This window comes from Accipiter gentilis, chromosome W (genome assembly GCF_929443795.1).
Source record: "Accipiter gentilis chromosome W, bAccGen1.1, whole genome shotgun sequence".
NCBI classification, from domain to species: domain Eukaryota; kingdom Metazoa; phylum Chordata; class Aves; order Accipitriformes; family Accipitridae; genus Astur; species Astur gentilis.
Genome location: NC_064918.1, coordinates 14,098,589 through 14,117,393, shown reverse-complemented (window position 1 = coordinate 14,117,393; position 18,805 = coordinate 14,098,589). Strand labels below are relative to the sequence as shown.

Sequence of the window (18,805 nt, the reverse complement as noted above, 5' to 3'; positions counted from 1 at the left end):
ATTGTGAAGCATAATGTATAGGATTGTTAAGTTTGAAATGTAGTCATAGAAACTTTAGGAACTGTGTTATGTGTGACCATAGGAACCTTAGTATTGTTAAGTTTGAAATAAGCTAACCATAGAAACTTCACCAGGAACTTAGTGGTTTTCTTATGTTTTGTTTCTGAGTATTGAAGATTCCAATCAGTAGAGCTAAGTGAAATTGACCAATGATTGTTTTTAAATAAGAATATTGATAAGGTGATATAATCAAAAGACCAATCATTATAATGCTTAAATTTAAGAGCAAGCATAGTATGCATTTTTATGTAAAAAGCTTATGTAACAATGACTTGACAGAAAAAGTTTATAAAAACTGATGAATTTAATGTTAAGCTGGACACGCCTTTGGAGGAGCCATCCCCTGTGTCCCCAGTGCTGCAATAAACGAAGTGCCTGCTTCTTAACTTCACACTGGTGTTAAGGAGTTTTATTCTGGATTTTGGGAACACTAGAGATAAGCCTGGGGGCGGCACGCCAATGTTTGAGGGACAGTGTGCTAGCGAGGTCCTTCAGTCTGCTCTACAACGTGCTGAGTACACTGGAGCACATTTGAAATGTCTCTGTACTAAGGTGCGCAGCACTTTAGCCATCTCAGTGGCGGTAGGGGATGGAGATCCACGCGTCAGCAAAGACGCAAGAGTTGTTGATGTGTTAGAAACCACGGAAAACAGTCACATAGGAATTACGGCTTCTCCTCCCAAAAAGGAGGCAGGATCAATGGCCCTACTGAAGTACATCTACACCAATGCACGCAGCATGGGCAACAAACAGGAGGAGTTGGAAGCCATTGTGCAGCTGGAAAACTATGATATAGTTGCAATCACAGAAACGTGGTGGGATGACTCACACAACCGGAGTGCTGCAATGGATGGCTATAAGTCGGCTATCAGTCGGCGGCAAGACCAGCAGCGGCAACGGTAAACCGGCAACTAAGCGCTAGATTGAGGCAGACAGGGAGGTTCCTGAGGCTCAGGAGCCCTGAGGAAGAGCAGAGACCTGGCCAGAGGCGGCAGCTCTCACGAAAGAGGCTGACACAGCGTGGGTGTTGCTAGGGGCAACCACGGGAGATTTAAACTGCCCTGAGGAGGGCCGGCGACCAGGGCGTGACCAAGCAGTTCGCTCAGGCACGGCGCAGCACCCCCCCCCCCCCCCCCCCCCCCCCCGTCTTCCCAGATGGAGAAGGCTACTCAAGGAGTGGGCGTTGGCCCAGAAGGAGACACAGCTATGGTTGCCACTGGGGTGAAAGCCATTGCTAGTAAAAATGTGGCTACGCAGACAGAGCTCCCAAGCAAACATGCAGCTGTCCAGATGTCTCGCTGCAGGGAGTGCCTGAGTCTATCACAAATGACAGAGGGCAGCGGGGACACCTCTTGTGTGAGGTGTGACCAGGTGGATGATCTGCTCAGCCTGGTGGCAGAGCTGAAGGAGGAAGTGGAAAGGTTGAGGAGTATCAGGGAGTGTGAGAGGGAGATAGATTGGTGGGCCCACACCCTACCATCCCTGAGGCAGAGGCAGCAGATGGAGGCTCCGCAAGAAGCAGAGGTTCCCCTGCCCTCTTGCCACCAGGCAGGAGGGGACCTAAGAGATGGAGGGGAATGGATACAGGTCTCTGCTCGGGGAGGCAGGCAAATCCCCTCCTGATCTCCCTCACCTTCCCAGTTGCCCCTACACAACAGGTATGGGGCTCTGGAACTAGAGGGCCAGGTCAATGAAGATCACACAGCACGGGCAATAAACAGGAGGAGCTGGAAGCCATCGTGCAACAGGATAGCTATGACTTAGCTATGATATGGATGACTGACGTGACTGGAGTGCTGCAATGGATGGCTACAAGCTCTTCAGAAGGGATAGGCAAGGTAGAAGAGGTGGTAGGGTGGCTCTCTATGTTAGGGAGTGTTTTGACTGTACAGAGCTACACGACTGTGATGACAAGGTGCAGTGCTTCTGGGTAAGGATGAGAGGGAAAGCCAATAAGGCAGATATTGTGCTGGGAGTCTGTTATAGACCGCCCGACCAGGTTGAAGAGACAGATGAAACATTCTATAAGCAGCTGGCAGTAGTCTCAGAATTGTGTGCCCTTGTTCTTGTGGGGGACTTCAACTTTCCAGACATCTGCTGGAAATACAACACAGCAGTGAGTAAACAGTCTAGGAGGTTCCTGGAGTGTGTGGAAGATAACTTCCTGACACAGCTGGTAGGTGAGCCAACCAGGGGAGGAGCCTTGCTAGATCTGTTGTTTACGAACAGGGAAGGACTGGTGGGAGGTGTGATGGTCGTAGGCCGTCTTGGGCTTAGCGACCTTGAAATGATAGAATTCTCAATTCTTGGTGAGGCAAGGAAGTTGGTCAGCAAAATCACCACTATGGACTTCCGGAGGGCAAACTTTGACCTCTTCAAGGCACTAGTTGAGAGAGTCCCTTGGGAGACAGTCCTGAAGGGCAAAAGGGTCCAAGAAGGATGGACATTCTTCAAGAAGGAAATCTTAATGGCTCAGGACAAGGCTATTCCCATGTGCCTCAAGATGAACTGCCAAGGAAGACAACCAAACTGGCTGAACAGGGAGCTTTTGCTAGGAGTCAAGAAAAAAAGGAGAGTTTATCATCTCTGGAAGAAAGGGCGGGTAACTCAGGAAGAGTACAGGGATCTTGTTAGGTCATGCAGAGAGGAAATTAGAAAGGCAAAAGCTCAGCTAGAACTCAATCTGGCCACTATTGTAAGAGAAAACAAAAACTGTTTTTACAAATATGTTAACAGTAAAAAGAATCCCAAGGAGCATATCTATCCTTTAATGGATACAGAAGGGAACATTGCCACCAGAGATGAGGAAAAGGCTGAGGTACTTAATGCGTTCTTTGCTTCAGTCTTTAATAGGGAGACCAGTTATCCTCAGGGTACTCTGCCCCCTGAGCTGGAAGGCAGGGATGGAGAGCAGAATATACCCCCCTTAATCCAGGAGGAAATAGTTAGTGACCTGCTATGCCACCTGGACACTCACAAATCTATGGGACCAGATGGGATCCATCCAAGAGTACCCACAGAACTGGCAGAGGTCCTTTCCAAGCCACTCCCCATTATTTATCAGCAATCCTAGTCAACTGGGAGGTCCCAGATGACTGGAGGCTTGCCAATGTGATGCCCATTTACAAGAAGGGTTGGAGGGAGGATCCGGGGAACTACAGGCCTGTCAGTCTGACCTCGGTACCGGGGAAGATTATGGAACGGTTTGTCTTGAGAGAACCCACATGGCATGTCCAGGACAAACAGGGGATCAGACCCAGTCAGCATGGTTTTACGAAAGGCAGGTCCTGCTTGACTAACCTGATCTCCTTCTATGACCAGGTGACCAACCTAGTGGATGAGAAAAAGGCTGTGGATGTTATCTACCTGGACTTCAGCAAGGCCTTTGACACTGTCTCTCATGGCATACTCCTTGAGAAGCTGGCGTCTCATGGCGTGGACAAGTGTATTCTTCGCTGGGTGAAAACCTGTCTGGATGGGTGACCCCAAATGGTTGTGGTGAATGGGGTGAAATCCAGTTGGCGGCGGGTCACAAGTGGTGTTCCCCAGGGCTCGGTGCTGGGCCCTGTTCTCTTTAATATCTTTATCAAAGATCTGCATGAGGGGATTGAGTGCACCCTCAGCAAGTTTGCAGACAACACCAAGTTGGGACGCAGGATTGATCTGCTTGAGGGTAGGGAGGCTCTACAGAGGGATCTGGACAGGCTGGATCAATGGGCTGAGGCCAACCGTATGAAGTTCAACAAGGCCAAGTGCTGGGTCCTGCACTTGGGTCACAGCGACCCCGTGCAGCGCTACAGGCTTGCGGAAGAGTGGCTGGAAAGCTGTCTGGCAGAAAAAGACCTGGGGGTGCTGGTTGACAGCTGGCTGAATATGAGCCAGCAGTGTGCCTAGGTGGCCAAGAAGGCCAATAGCATCCTAGCCTGTGTCAGAAATAGTGTGGCCAGCAGGAGCAGGGAGGTGATTGTTCCCCTGTACTCAGCACTGGTGAGGCCACACCTTAATTACTGTGTTCGGTTTTGGGCCCCTCACTACAGGAAAGACATTGAGGTGCTAGAGCGTGTCCAGAGAAGGGCAACCAAGTTGGTGAGGGGCCTGGAGCATAAGTCTTATGAGGAGCAGCTGAGGGAGCTGGGGTTGTTTAGTCTAAAGAAGAGGAGGCTGAGGGGAGACCTTATCACTCTCTACAACTACCTGAAAGGTGGTTGCTGGTCTCTTCTGTCAGGTGGCTGGAGATAGGACGAGAGGAAATGGCCTCAAGTTGCAGCAAGGGAGGTTTAGGTTGGATATTAGGAAAAATTTCTTTACTGAGAGGGTTGTCAGACATTGAAATAGGCTTCCCAGGGAAGTGGTTGAGTCACTATCCCTGGAGGTATTCAAAAATCTCATAGACAAGGCACTCCAGAACATGGTTTAGTGGGCATGGATGATGGTTGGACTCGATGATCTTGAAGGTCTTTTTCAACCTAAATGATTTTATGATTCTAAGCTCTTCAGAAGGGATAGGCAAGGAAGGAGAGGCTGTGGGGGTAGCCCTGCATGTTAGGGAGTCTTTTGACTGTCTAGAGCTTGATGATGGTGATGAAAGTGTTGAGTGTTTTTGGTTAAGAATCAGGGGAAAGGCCAACAAGGCAGATATCATGGTGGCAGTCTTTTATAGACCACCCAACCAAGATGAAGAGGCAGATGATATATTCTATAAGCAGCTGGGAGAACTCTCAGAATCATTAGCCCTTGTTCTCGTGGGGGACTTCAACTTACCAGATGTCTGCTGGAAATACAATACAGTGGAGAGGAAACAGTCTAGGAGGTTCCTGGAATGTGTGGAAGATAACTTCCTGACACAGCTGGTGAGTGAGCCAACTCGGGATGGTGCCCCACTGGACATGTTGTTTGTGAACAGAGAAGGACTTGTGGGTGATGCGATGGTTGGAGGATGTCTTGGGCATAACAATCATGAAATGATAGAGTTTTCAATTCTTGCAGAAGAAGGGTGGTTAGCAGAACTGCTACCTTGGACCTCTGGAGGGCAGACTTAGGCCTGTTTAAGGGCCTGGTTGATAGAGTCCCTTGGGAGGCAGTCCTGAAGGGCAAAGGAGTCCAGGAAGGCTGGATATTCTTCAAGAAGGAAATCTTAAAGGCACAGAAGAAGGCCATCCCTACGTACTGAAAGACAAGCTGGCAGGGAACACCACTGGTCTGGCTGAACAGAGAGCTTTGGCTGGAACTGAGGGGAAAAAAAAGAGATTATGACCTTTGGAAGAAGGGGCAGGCCACTCAGGAGGACTACAAGGATGTCATGAGGTTATGCAGGGAGAAAATTGGAAGGGCCAAAGCCCAGCTAGAACTTAATTTGGCTACTGCATTAAAAGAGAATAAAAAACATTTCTATAAATACATTCACAACAAAAGAAGGATAAGGAGAGTCTCCATACTTTATTGGATGCAGGGGGAAACATAGTGACAAAGGATGAGGCAAAGGCTGAGGTACTTAATGCTTCTTTGCCTCAGTCTTTAATAGCAAGACCAATTGTTCTTGGGGTACCCAGCCCCCTGAGCTGGAGGACAGGGATGGGGAGCAGAATGAAGCCCCCATAATCCAAGGGGAAATGGTTAGCAACCTGCTACACCACTTAGACATACACAAGTCTATGGGGCCAGACAGGATCCATCCAAGAGTACTGAGGGAGCTGGCAGAAGTACTCACCCAGCCACTTTCAGTCATTTATCAGCAGTCCTGGCTAACCAGGGAGGTCCCAGTTGACTGGAGGTTAGCAAATGTGATGCCCATCTACAAGAAGGGCCAGAAGGAGGATCAAGGGAACTACAGGCCTGTCATTCTGACCTCGGTGCTGGGGAAGGTTATGGAGCAGATCATCTTGAGTGCCATCACACGGTGATGGTGATCAGGCCCAGTCAGCATGGGTTTATGAAAGGCAGGTCCTGCTTGACTAACCTGATCTCCTTCTATGACAAGATGACCCACTTAGTGGATAAAGGAAAGGCTGTGGATGTTGATTACCTGGACTTTAGTAAAGCCTTTGACACCATTTCCCACAGCATTCTCCTGGAGAAACTGACTACTCATGGCTTGGATGGGTGTAATCTTTGCTGGGTAAAAAACTGGCTGGATGGCCAGGCCCAAAGAGTGGTGGTGAATGGAGTTAACTCCAGTTGGCAGCCAGTCACAAGTGGTGTTCCCCAGGGCTCAGTATAGGGGCCAGATCTCTTTAATATCTTTATCAATGATCTGCATGAGGGGATTGAGTGCACCCTCAGCAAGTTTGCAGATGACACCAAGTTGGGAGGCAGGGTCGATCTGCTTGAGGGTAGGGAGGCTCTACAGAGGGATCTGGACAGGCTAGATCGATGGGCTGAGGCCAACCGTATGAAGTTCAACAAGGCCAAGTGCTGGGTCCTGCACTTGGGTCACAGCGACCCCGTGCAGCGCTACAGGCTTGCGGAAGAGTGGCTGGAAAGCTGCCCGGCAGAAAAAGACGTGGGGGTGCTGGTTGACAGCTGGCTGAATATGAGCCAGCAGTGTGCCTAGGTGGCCAAGAAGGCCAATAGCATCCTAGCCTGTGTCAGAAATAGTGTGGCCAGCAGGAGCAGGGAGGTGATTGTTCCCCTGTACTCAGCACTGGTGAGGCCACACCTTAATTACTGTGTTCGGTTTTGGGCCCCTCACTACAGGAAAGACATTGAGGTGCTGCAGCACGTCCAAAGGGCAAACAAGTTGGTGAAGGGTCTAGAGAACAAGTCTTATGAAGAGTGACTGAGGGATCTGGGGTTGTTTAGCCTGGAGAAAAGGAGGCTGAGGGGAGACCTTATCGCTCTCTACAACTACCTGAAAGGAGGTTGTAGCAAGGTGGGTGTTGGTGTCTTCTCCCAAGTAGCAAGTGATAGGACAAGAGGAAATGGCCTCAAAAGTTGCGGCAGGGGAGGTTTAGATTGGATATTAGGAAAAAATTCTTCACCAAAGGGGTTGTCAAGCATTGGAACAGGCTGCCCAGGGAAGTGGTTGAGTCACCATCCCTGGAGGTATTTAAAAGACTTGTAGACATGGTGCTTAGGGACATGGTTTAGTGGTGGACTTGGTGATATTAGGTTAATGGTTGGACTCCATGATCTTCAGGGTCTTTTCTAACCTAAATGATTCTAAAATCTGCTTTGAAACATAATAGATCATTACTCATATGACTAACAAACTCAACCAGTTACTGTAAACTCTGTTAAAACACAAGTAGATTTACAGGTAGACATGACATTTCAAACTTAAAATTTACATGACTAGTAAGAGCCAAATATAGAAGACAAGTATTTCCAAGTTCAGTAACTAATCATGTAGATGCCTAACCAATTAAAGGGTTCTCCCAGCACTCCTTGTTATCAAATTCCATCTTCTATTTGTTTGTATTGTTAACTCCTGCCTGCACTGCATTACATGTTGGGACAAAAATGTAAACTTTTCTTGTTTTGATGTGCTCATCTGGAAAATTGGTGTCATGGTTTAACCCCAGCTGGTAACTAAGCACCACAGCTGCTTGCTCACTCCCCCTGCCCCCAGCAGGATGGGGGAAGAGAATCAGAAGGTAAAAGTGAGAAAACTCATGGGTTGAGATAAAAACCGTTTAATAATTGAAATAAAATAATAATGAAAATAATAATAATAACAAATATAATAATGAATTCTAATGAAAAGGAAAATAACAGAGAGAAATAAAACCCAAGAAAGACAAGTGATGCAAATGAAACAATTGCTTACCACCAACTGACCAATGCCCAGCCAGTCCCTGAGCGGGGGCCCCTCTGCCAACCTCCCCCCCCCAGTTTTATTGCTGAGCATGACATCATATGGTATGGAATATCCCTTTGGTCAGTTAGGGTCAGCTGTCCCAGCTGTGTCCCCTCCCAACTTCTTGTGCACCCCCAGCCTACTCACTGGTGGGGCAGTGTGAGAAGCAGAAAAGGCCTTGACTCTGGGTAAGCACTGCTCAGCAATAACGAAAACATCTCGGCATTATCAACACTGTTTCCAGCACAAATCCAAAACATAGCCCCATACTAGCTACTATGAAGAAAATTGACTGTATCCCAGTCAAAACCAGCACATTCTCCACCCCTTATTCCATACCATTTACATCATGCTCAGGTCCCACACTATCCAATACATCTTCATTAACCACCACCCCCCTTTCCCATCCTTTGATATAATACACAGATATCATTCCCTTAGTCTATGGACCTGGTCGCCATCCAGGTTGTTATAGATCACCTCCAACATGGCTAATTCCCTCAGATACTGGATACCTCCCTCAATGGTGGTCCATTTGCTTTGGGAATTTGCAAGTTCTTCCTTGAAAGCATACCTGTCCTTCACACTCGACAGGAGTCGCCGCCAAAGACTGAGGACTCCTGCCTTTTTTCCAATCCCTTTGTCAATGGCCTTATCCTTAGCAAGGGCTACCAGCTGCCAGGCTTCCTTACCCTCTAATTCCTGACTACTGGCCCCAATATCCCAGCATTGGAGTAACCATCTGAGAATTAGCTTACCTGGTTAATGGCTAAAATCTTTTTGCATATCTCACAGCTCACTTAAGGCTAGGGATGGGGTAGTTTCTGTCTCATTTATGATTTCAGTCTCTTCCTCTTCCTGTTCTTGTGACTGCTCTGCTGCAGAACAGGCTGCCTCTTCTGATTCTTTCTCCTGCTCCCTCTTAGGAGAAGCTTCTTCATCCCTTACTAAACGAGCTGACTTCCACATCCATTGTTTCTTTTTAGTTATAGGGGCAACTGATATAGTGTCTGGTTTAGCCATAGTGTCTGTTGGTTTGTTTTCCCTCTCTTCTCCCTGAGGGTGCTGCATAATATCGAGCAGTGTTTGGTAGATGCTGGCCAGGGCCCAGCACAGTGCGGTAAGTTGTGCCTCTTTGGAATAGCCACGGCAGGGTTTTTTTCTTTCAAACATTCTATCACTTCATCAGGATCCTGTAGTTGTTCCGGAGTGACGTTCCAGACCACTGGAGGTGAGAAGTGCTCTAGATACCTGGCCATATTCTCCCACATGCTGTGCCACCCATGACCATATTCTCATGGAGCCTGGGTCATATTCCTAAATTGCTTGTTAACCTTAGACAAAACCAAAGCAATATTCCTAAGACATACCAATAGAAGTATTTTAACTACCCAAGGATGTTCAAGATACTCAGAAGTTATTGTAACGAGGGAGAAAACATCATGGAAGAAGGTAGCGAAGGTTCCATTCTGTACTTCCTCCACAAAAAACCTCTCAGAGGAAGAAGTATAATTGTTAATTGTCCCCATGAGATGGTACCCGAAGTACAGTAATGACTACTGTCTTGAAAAATAACAAAGCTAAAGTGTTTATCTGCTTAAAACAGGCAGTTTGATGCTTTAACTGAGTTTTTAATATTCATTTCATCCAAACCTACAAATTTAGCTATGGAATTCTTTTTAGCTCTAAGGTTAAGTTATAATTCATTTAGCTGCATGATTAAGGGAATAGGCTTTCAATTAAAGTTTACACTTTTTATAATAAACACTGCTCAGCAGTAACTAAAACATCCCTCTATTATCAACACTGTTTCCAGCACAAATGCAAAACATAGCCCCATACTAGCTACTATGAAAAAAAATTAACTCTATCCCAGCCAAAACTAGCACAACCAGTTAAAGCAGTGATATCCTATGAAAAATACAATGGAACTTGTTAAAAAAGGGTTCACATAAAAAGCTTGTAAAATAATAGTGCTTATGCTTTTTATACAATTTCATGCTTGATTTTTATTTTTTAAATTACGATAAAAGAAAAAAAATGTTTTTTATGAGTCTAGTTTTATGAAACTGAAATTGATTTACATTAGGGCTGCTGTCATCCTGCTTCCCCTGGCTGAATTAGATTTTGCATGGATCAGTTACCTGAACCTGCTCATCTCCCAGCTACACAACTGCTAGTGCCAGAGGAGGGACAGGACACTCCCTCCCATCCTCTGACCATAGCTGCAAAGTCAGGACTGCTCCAACTTACACCAGCTAAAGCAGCTGTGGAAATGTATCATAAGGTCTTCTCTCTCTTAAAGAAAATATTAGAGCACAGACTGAAACATCAACAAATCCCAAAATTTTACATTACCATTAGGAGCCTAAACTTCATATAAACAAGACTATTCACCAAAATCTTAGCCAGCCAACTATGTGCGCAGTGTAAGTGTTTTCACTTGGGCTTAAGTCTGCATATAATTAAGAGGCACCAACATCCACACTGACTCAAGAAGTTATGCTTAGCATGAAGGAAGAAGCAGGAGGTTATCTTTCCCACAATAATCAATTGATTATTTGAGATGCAGAGCAGGTACTAGAATTCAGCTCTCATTTCTCTATTACATAAAATTGACTCCGTCGCCTTTAAATTATAAGGCCAGGAGTGTTTCAAGCTATGAATATCAGCTTTTGAGAGTCAATTCTTCTGTTGACATTCAAGATCAAGAGGAACATTTGATATTGGTAACATTCTTAGGTGTTGTTGTGAAGGACATAAGGATTCAGGAGATTCCAACCTGCCAAAAAAAAAAAAAAAGGCTTATATAACATTTTATATAGTCAGTAGTAGGATACCCTCCTCTACTAAGATTGGCTTGTGAGCCCCCAACAAATAAACCTAACAAAGATAAAAATTGAAGGATCGCAAAACCAGCCTAAAAATATTAGCTGACTTGAACAAGGAATAAGATAGGGAAAAACCTCACAAGAATTGGTATGAAAAATTACTCTCAGCAGCATCTAATTAAATGGAACTTTTCTCTCTAAAACCTAAACATTAATTACATAAAATTAACCTGTCAGTTCACCCTAGTACAGCAAAGAGAGTGAAATTAAATATCAAATCCTTCTCTAAGGATGCTAAACTACTCCTGTTCCTTACATACTTAAAAGGCCAGTGGGAGCTCTTTGGTATCCCTCCCTCCCCTCCTCTCTCCAGGAACAAATAGTAAACTGGTAAAAGTCCAAAAAAGTGCAGCAGAACTTTGGACATATTGAACTCATCTCGCCAGTAGTGGCATGACTTGAATGAAAAGGCAAACAAGTCTAAATAAAACACTGTGGCTTTACATGTCTGTACCTACTAAATTTATGGGATTTTGTTTTGTGGCAAACTTAAAAGCTCTTGGTGCTGTGACCAGATCATCCTTTGTAGTGAGGCAAGTCTCATTTTTTGTTTTACTTCAGAAAATAAACTTTGGGCAATCAATCCCTCAAAACTGCACCAGGGAGGAAGCTTAAAGCATTTGACTTGTATTTGCAATTGGGACAGCACAGGGCAAACATGCACACTAATCTTCCAACTTCTAAAATTTCTACCCATACTACCAAAAGGAAACTGTCAAAATATCTTAACAATTCCATTATAAATGCTTTCATTAGGACCAACTAATGTTTATTTTTAATATGAGTCTGGCAATGATATGAAAAAGAAGCAACATTTCAGTAACTGGTAGTGTAACATATATAAAACACCTCCTGGCAGACTGGCATTTCTGGCTGCTGAAGCTTAAACCACAGTTTTAGAAAGAATAGCTTAAAGTTTTCTTATTTGAATTGGCAAACTGCTTTGTTTAACAAAAAGGGGGGGTTTACCTGCAGTAAAAGTTTGGTGGGGCTTCAATGTTTCGGCTTGCCTGTTTATAGGAATGGGCTGCTATATTATCCTTTATTTCTGTATTTAACAAACATGTCTATTGAGAAAATGTAAGAATATTCACCAAAATGTTCTTTTTCCCCTCTGAAATAATCTGGGTCCTGCTACATGCAAAGATTCTGGGTTTGTTATCATCAAATACCTCCAAACATGCAAGTTTCAAAATAGCTTAAAATAATGAGGGGAAAAAAAATTTAATTATTCTCAGCAACTCATATGTCCATTATGAATTTTATGCTTCAGATTTAGAGGTTTTAAAATTGTTCCAGAATTATCTGGGTTTAAAATAAGATACTATGTTAAATAACATTATGGAGATATTCCTCTTTTGAAGCCTCCACACCAGAGAACCATAAAATACTACATATTAGTACATACAGAAGACAATCTAAAAATATTATTAAATACCAGAAAATGCTATATTTATGAGGTAACCATAGTAAAGAAATGCCTAGATTTGTTCATCTGGATGAAAATAAAACCAAAAAGCCAGACAAACTGTAAGTCCCTTCAAGCCATGTTTTTTGGGCACTCAGTTGGCTCCAAATCAAAGCTATTTCACTAATATTATAGGATCTATCCCATAAAAATCTTTTCAAGGTGAAAACTAAAACCTGCCTACTTTCCAATACCAAAAATATCTACATGGTTGCTAGCTCTTCATACTTTGATTCATTATAGCTAAAGTTTCCATGACTTCTGGGAATCTAGCAATTGTTTATTGATATCTTCCCCATTTTAAAGCTGGCAGTTGAACAGACAGTTGTTAGGACAATGAGTTTCTGGTTTCTGAAGCCCAAGTTGTCCTGATATAAAATCACTGGTTTTGCTTGCTGTAGACATGTAAGGTACTGTAGCACAGCTGAGTTGTTGCCAAAGATATGGAATTAAAAGGCTTGGCATCTATCACATACTTGACACCTAAAGAGCACAGAAGCTCTAAAATTCCTATTCCCTGTAGGCATACTCTTAGTCTAGACTAACTGATTTCTCACACTTTTAAAATGCATTACAACACTCTATTGTGCTCATTTCATCCACACAGCTCCAGCTAGTGACAGAAGAACCTGTCCTTTAAGCACCATTTCAATGGGCTAAAGCTCCTGCCCCAAGATGCCATTAAAACAATACTTGAAAAGGACTATGCTGCACTGGATTGAACTCTCTACTGTGTCTTCAGTGCTTTGTTCCAAGTTCAAGTTCTTATTGAAACTACCTGTGAACAAACTTTCCAAAACAAAGATGTTTTTGGCAGCTAGTTTCACATTACTATCTTTTTTTTTGTGCTCCTTACTGAATTTTGCTATATTAGCATATTAAAATATTAGTGAGCTGTTCAGCATTCAAAATTCTAAATAGTAAGGCAACAATGTAAAAGACTTGAGATTTGAACTGTATAGATTTGCTTTACTAAAAATTAACAACCCTGCTTCACATTTTTAACACAGGCTATTACCTAAAAAATGTATTCTGCCATTCTGTTTTTCTTAATATATATATAGGAGGTTTTTTTAATAGTAACCTCTGAATTTTTTTAATAATTAAAAAAAATTTAAATATTAATTTTGAGTCATTTTGGCTCTTCCTGGAATAAGCTGAGAGGGACAAAACAACATTCACTTTCTTTAAACAGCAGAAATCACATCAAATTGCTTACAAATCAAGAGGAGTTTTTGTCTTTATTATAACTTACGCTATTTAAGAACACTTGTCATAGTGGAAAGCCTAGTAAAGTTGTTCTGGAAAGAGTAATAAGAAATGATAGATGCTCTATACAGCAGGGAGAAAAACTGGTTCACAGATGCAGTGCCAATGAAAGTGGGATTCAGCACGAAGATGACTTTTAAAGGAAACGACAATTTCCTTAAGTACCCCACTAATAGCATAAATTCCAAAGGAGACAAGAAATGGAACTCTATAATTCAAGGGAAAGAGACAAAATGATCGAAAATATCTCTGAAAACAAGTGTTTTTTGAATAATGGGTCAGGTGTGGTGCCATGTTTCTCCTATGGCATTTCTTTCCACGCATAGACAAAAACTGTACGTAACCACTCTCAACTATCTACTGTTTAGCACTACTTCCTTTTTTTTTTTTTAAATAAAGGAAACAGGGAACAAGCAATAGGAAGTTGATGTCAAAACACAGAAAAACCTCCCAGCAAGCTTCCAGCAACCACCCAGGATTTAGAGTCTTGCTAGCCACTCTCTTTTCAATATCAGAATTTCACACATTTCAATGACCATTATGACTTCAAAGAATCAATTTTTCATCATTGTCCCTCATCTGCCAGTTGATTTGTATAAAGGACTTCTTCTGCATGCACTCCAGACAAAGGGTTCCTTACTGTCGTGGCTATATATCAAGTTTAAAAGTTCTGTTTGTGACAGTTGTGTCTGTGGTAAATTAGGGTAACACTGAAGGAGTGCAGCTGCTCTGCAGGAACTTCCTCTTTGGCATCGTTTCACTTAAATAAAAACTGAATAACTAGCTTCTGCCTTTATTAAACCACAAAAATGCCACTGGCCTTAGTAACTACTTCCAGTTGCCCCACCTACTTAACCTCAATAGTTTACTCCTGTTAGAAAGGGGGGAAAGTAGTTTTCTGTACTTTATAGGTGTTTACAACAGCTTGCTCTCTTCCCCACCCCCAACATGTTTTACCAAACTAAGTGCATAAAGTTTTGCTATAAATTCATGTTGCAATACACTTTCTTTAGGAGCTATTATATCAAAGCACAGAACATAGCTGCTGTGAAAGGAGCTTTTCATTTAGTGTGCTCAGCTGCTTAGACTGTACATCAGGATGAGAACATTTACATTTCTACACTTCGATACGGTATTTTTGAAACAAATGTAAGAAAACAGAATCTATTATACAAATTGTAAGTGGAAAAATGGAGCAGAATGAACTAAACATGGTCAGACAACATTTATCTAACAGCTACAGACATAAGAAGGGGAAAAAAGCATATTTGCTCTTAGGAAGCTCTGTATCACAGAGAATACAGTTTTCTTTCAGGCTTCACAATCTTTTTGCATTATCACAGTAATCTATGAACAACATGTGTTATCTGTACTGTGTTCTCCCATCTAACCATCTTGCAGAATGATTAATGAAAAAGTTGAGAAAAGCAGTGAAAGAACCATATTTAAAAAAGAAAACCAAACATTGTAAACAGGAAACAGGATTCAATAATAATGATAGCAAGAAAGCTTCTATCTAAAGAAAATTTCTTTACATAGTCAGTTAGCAGAAAACACTAAAGAGAAACTGGATATGGAGAAAAAAATATGCTGAAAAGTGGGTCTAACAGAAACAGAAATTGTCACATTACTGGAATCAACATAAGTCCATTATAATAATTTTTAGTCTACTGACTGCCATTACGCAAAGGAGGTGTCAGCATCCAAAGCAGTCCAACATTTGAAAGTGCTGTTAGCTTCAGCAAACTCTACTCATCAGTTTGTATTTCACAGCTGAGGAGATATTACTCTAACAGCCACGATGGCTAAGTATTCCCTGTTGTTGCAAAACCTCCTTGATAACTTCCCTGTCAATCCCACTGTACAAAGGCTCAGTCCACTTTCCCAATATTTTGCATGCCCAGTATTATTTCATGCTGCTTGAATGAGATACTACAAACATAACAGCATAACACATCCCACAACATTAAACCAACGTCACTTGGATTTGTTCAGAGAGAACACGATGAAAGAGTAAGCAGGAATCATTGATTTGATTTCTAAAAATCCCAGGTGTTCTGTACAAATTGGAACATGACTTCACACTAATAAGTAGAAAACTTCCTCTCTCACCAACCCTTCTTTCAGATCTTAAAACACTTATACTCTGCATTACATTCCCAAATTGTGTATTCACATTTATCTCCTGCAAAAGTCATTGAAAGATTATATTTATAAATAAGTGATTAATAGTAAAATTTATGGCAAAAGCTGCTGAGTTGTGCTTTTGTTAGTTTAAACTATAATACTAAAACAAAAAATCTCAGATTTTGCACCTATCAATGCCCCGATAAGCCTCAAAACAGAGAGGCATTTTTCTAGACAAACCATAATGCATGACAAACATGCAAAAAATACCTATAATTCAGCCTGCATTCTTGATGGACAGGTAAACAACGCCTTAGAAATTTAAAAATTAAGCATTTGAAATACATAAGTCCAACTTTCAGCACAGACAGATATTTCATGCTCAGTATAGTTTTTCTGACAAGAAAGAATCAAAGACCAAGACAAAAATTATTATTTAATTATTAATAATGTATTTTTCCCTGTAACAGTACATCTTAGTTTTGTAAATACTGTCTGGGTAAATATAATGAAATTAAAGAAAAGAGTAATCAGATACCTAGTTTTACATTTTGCAGTTTCTCCACATGACTGAAATTAAGAAAATCATTACTAAATGGAGGGAAGTAGGGGTGGTCAGAGGAGGAAAAAGTGGAGAAGAATATATTTCATAAAAATATATTGACGTTGCTACTAGTAGTCATAGGAGACTTCAATGTGGTCATGACATTCTTTAGATTGAAGAAATTATAAACAGTGTACTTATCTCGAACAAAGTGGGAAAAAAGTCTGAATTATTTATAGCAGATCTTGTAAACAACTTTTTCTTACAACACAGCAAGATTTACATAGAACATACTTTTTAGAACTCATTCAAAGCATATGTAAGCAAATCTTTTGCTTCCTCAATACACACAAGTGGCTGGGGTTTTTTTATTACCTGCGAGGCATTTAAAAATGCTGAGTTTTCTACACCATACAATTTTTAAGTATTCTACAAGAACTTCACAATCCTCAGATTAAAAAAAAATTCCAAAAAATCAAGTAGTTAAGAGTAAGACAATTTCAAAGTATTTAGACTGTAAACTTTCAAGTAAAAGGAGAGGAAGCCTTAGTTTACCTGCATTTAGAAAAAGAAAGGTAACTGAACAATTGAAATAATCTGATTCCTCTTAGAATAATTTACAGTTATGGCAATACTCTACTGCATTACTACCATAAGCAATTCTTCTTATTTCTCAGTTGGAAAACAAAAAAACCCAGGCAGGAAGGGGCTTTAAAGGAAAGACGACAGAAGTACTCGTAGCTAGAGCCTGCCTAGAATAGATAGCATTGTCCTGACTCCCCTTATTAGCTCAGTTTTGTATATACTATTAAATAAAACCTTGTAGTTCAGGGGTTTTTTCAGTATGTTTTTTCAGGCAAAATGTATTCAGTTTGCAGTTCTGATTATTTATGCTATATTCCTAGCATAAATCACAATAAGCAGATTGGCTTGCAAAGCAACACATAATATTTCAATAATATCTTGGTGAATTATTCACTAAAGATGATTTTTGGCCTTCCAGTGTATAAAACATGGTTTTGGTCATGGACATCCAAAACCCCAACCAGCAGCTCAGGATGGGGTCTTCCATATCTTAAGTGAGAGCCAAAATTCAGGCTACTCTTGCACATTGGGAATAATTTCTGTATTTTTTTGTGTGTGTTTCTGATGCCATTTTAGTGAAATCCTTATTTTTAACATTCATTAAAACAGTTACCTGTATTTACAAAATAAATCATAAGCATATGGCTTAAGTAAATATTATAAAGTTACTGTCTTCCAGGAATTCTGTCATGAACAAGAAAATTAACAGTTCTTATCTGCTTTATGCCCATCTGAAAACCTTACAACACCACCTTTAAAGTACCTATTAAGAAATTTTCCATATAAGGCTCAGGTGAAGTTTCCGAATACTGGAACTATTTGTTTCATCCTCTTCAGCCTTTTGAAGGGAAGGGGTCTAATCTGTGTTAAATGTGTGGCTGGGTACCTTCTCTCAGTTTTGTGGAACAGCTCCCTTACCAGTTCAAGCTGCAAAAGAACCAAGGGAGCACAACATTCAGAGCCTGGCAGTGAACTGGGACACTACTTTGTGACGGTCTGACAAATTCAATGTCTCAAACATCCGCTAAAAGAGCTTTGGTGGACAAAACGGCCTCTGTAAAAATGCTGGAGTTTTGTGAACAGGATAATGTGGACAGAGGAGAGGGCCCCACGGAGGGTGGGAACGCACTTCTCCAAAGCCCCAATTCCTTATCTTAAGTGACCAGGAGAAGGAACACAATTTATGCCTTCCTGGAGGAAGAAGGCCCCATGGAAGTTGGGACTGTGCTTCTATCTTAAGTGGTCATGACAGCAGGAAAAGAGAGGCAACTCCACAATGAACACCCCTCCCCAAAGCTCACTAACCGATTCCAGTGAACCCCAGGTGTGGGAACTGCGCATGTTGAGATCATCAACTAACACACTATAAAAGAGGAGAGAACGAATCCTCAGTGCGCGCCCTCCGGAACTGGATCTCTACGCTGGCTGGACCAAAGCTGGACCCAGGACTGGTGAACCCCCTCTCTTCTCTCTTTCTTTCTTTCTCTCTCACTCTCTCTCCCCCTCTTTTCCTTCTCTCTTTTCCACAGTCCCTACACCTCATCCTTTTAAACATAAACCATTGACCAAGTCTGAGACTAAGAGTGGACCTAGCCGCCCCTGAGCTCCTCTTTGAGAAGGAGTCCAGAAAGCAAGGGGGTCTGCTCTGAAACTCGTGACTCAACGGGAGGGCTCTCCTTTTGATATATTTCATGTTCCTTTTTCCATTTCATTTTCCTGTACTTCCCTCCTCTTCTCAAACAGCAGCTTAATGACATGTTGCAAGGTTCATACTAACAAATTCATGTGTACTTGGACAAAGTTAGCTAGGTTGAATAAATGTTGGTTGTTGTTTGAACTCCTCTGGTGTCGTTTCACCTTAATTCTGACAAAGGAAATCCACGAACCTGAGTTGCTCCAACTTTGGGACGTGACATACTTACACATAAGCACTGTAACTGCTGCTATGAAGCAGGAACACCTGGGCCAATTCATAATCTGGATAGCCATTATCAAGGCCTGAGCTGTCAAGTTCAAATTTGGATGTAAGGCAAAGTCTTAAGACTTGGTAACTCTAGTAAGATTTC

The 18,805-nt window shown here is 42.0% G+C and overlaps 1 protein-coding gene across 1 annotated transcript in view; it reads left to right on the top strand.

Annotated features, from left to right (window-relative positions):
- Positions 1-18,805, top strand: part of LOC126035287 (uncharacterized) — a 546,802-nt gene that overhangs the window by 289,454 nt on the left and 238,543 nt on the right. The gene's annotated exons all lie outside the window — the stretch shown is intronic.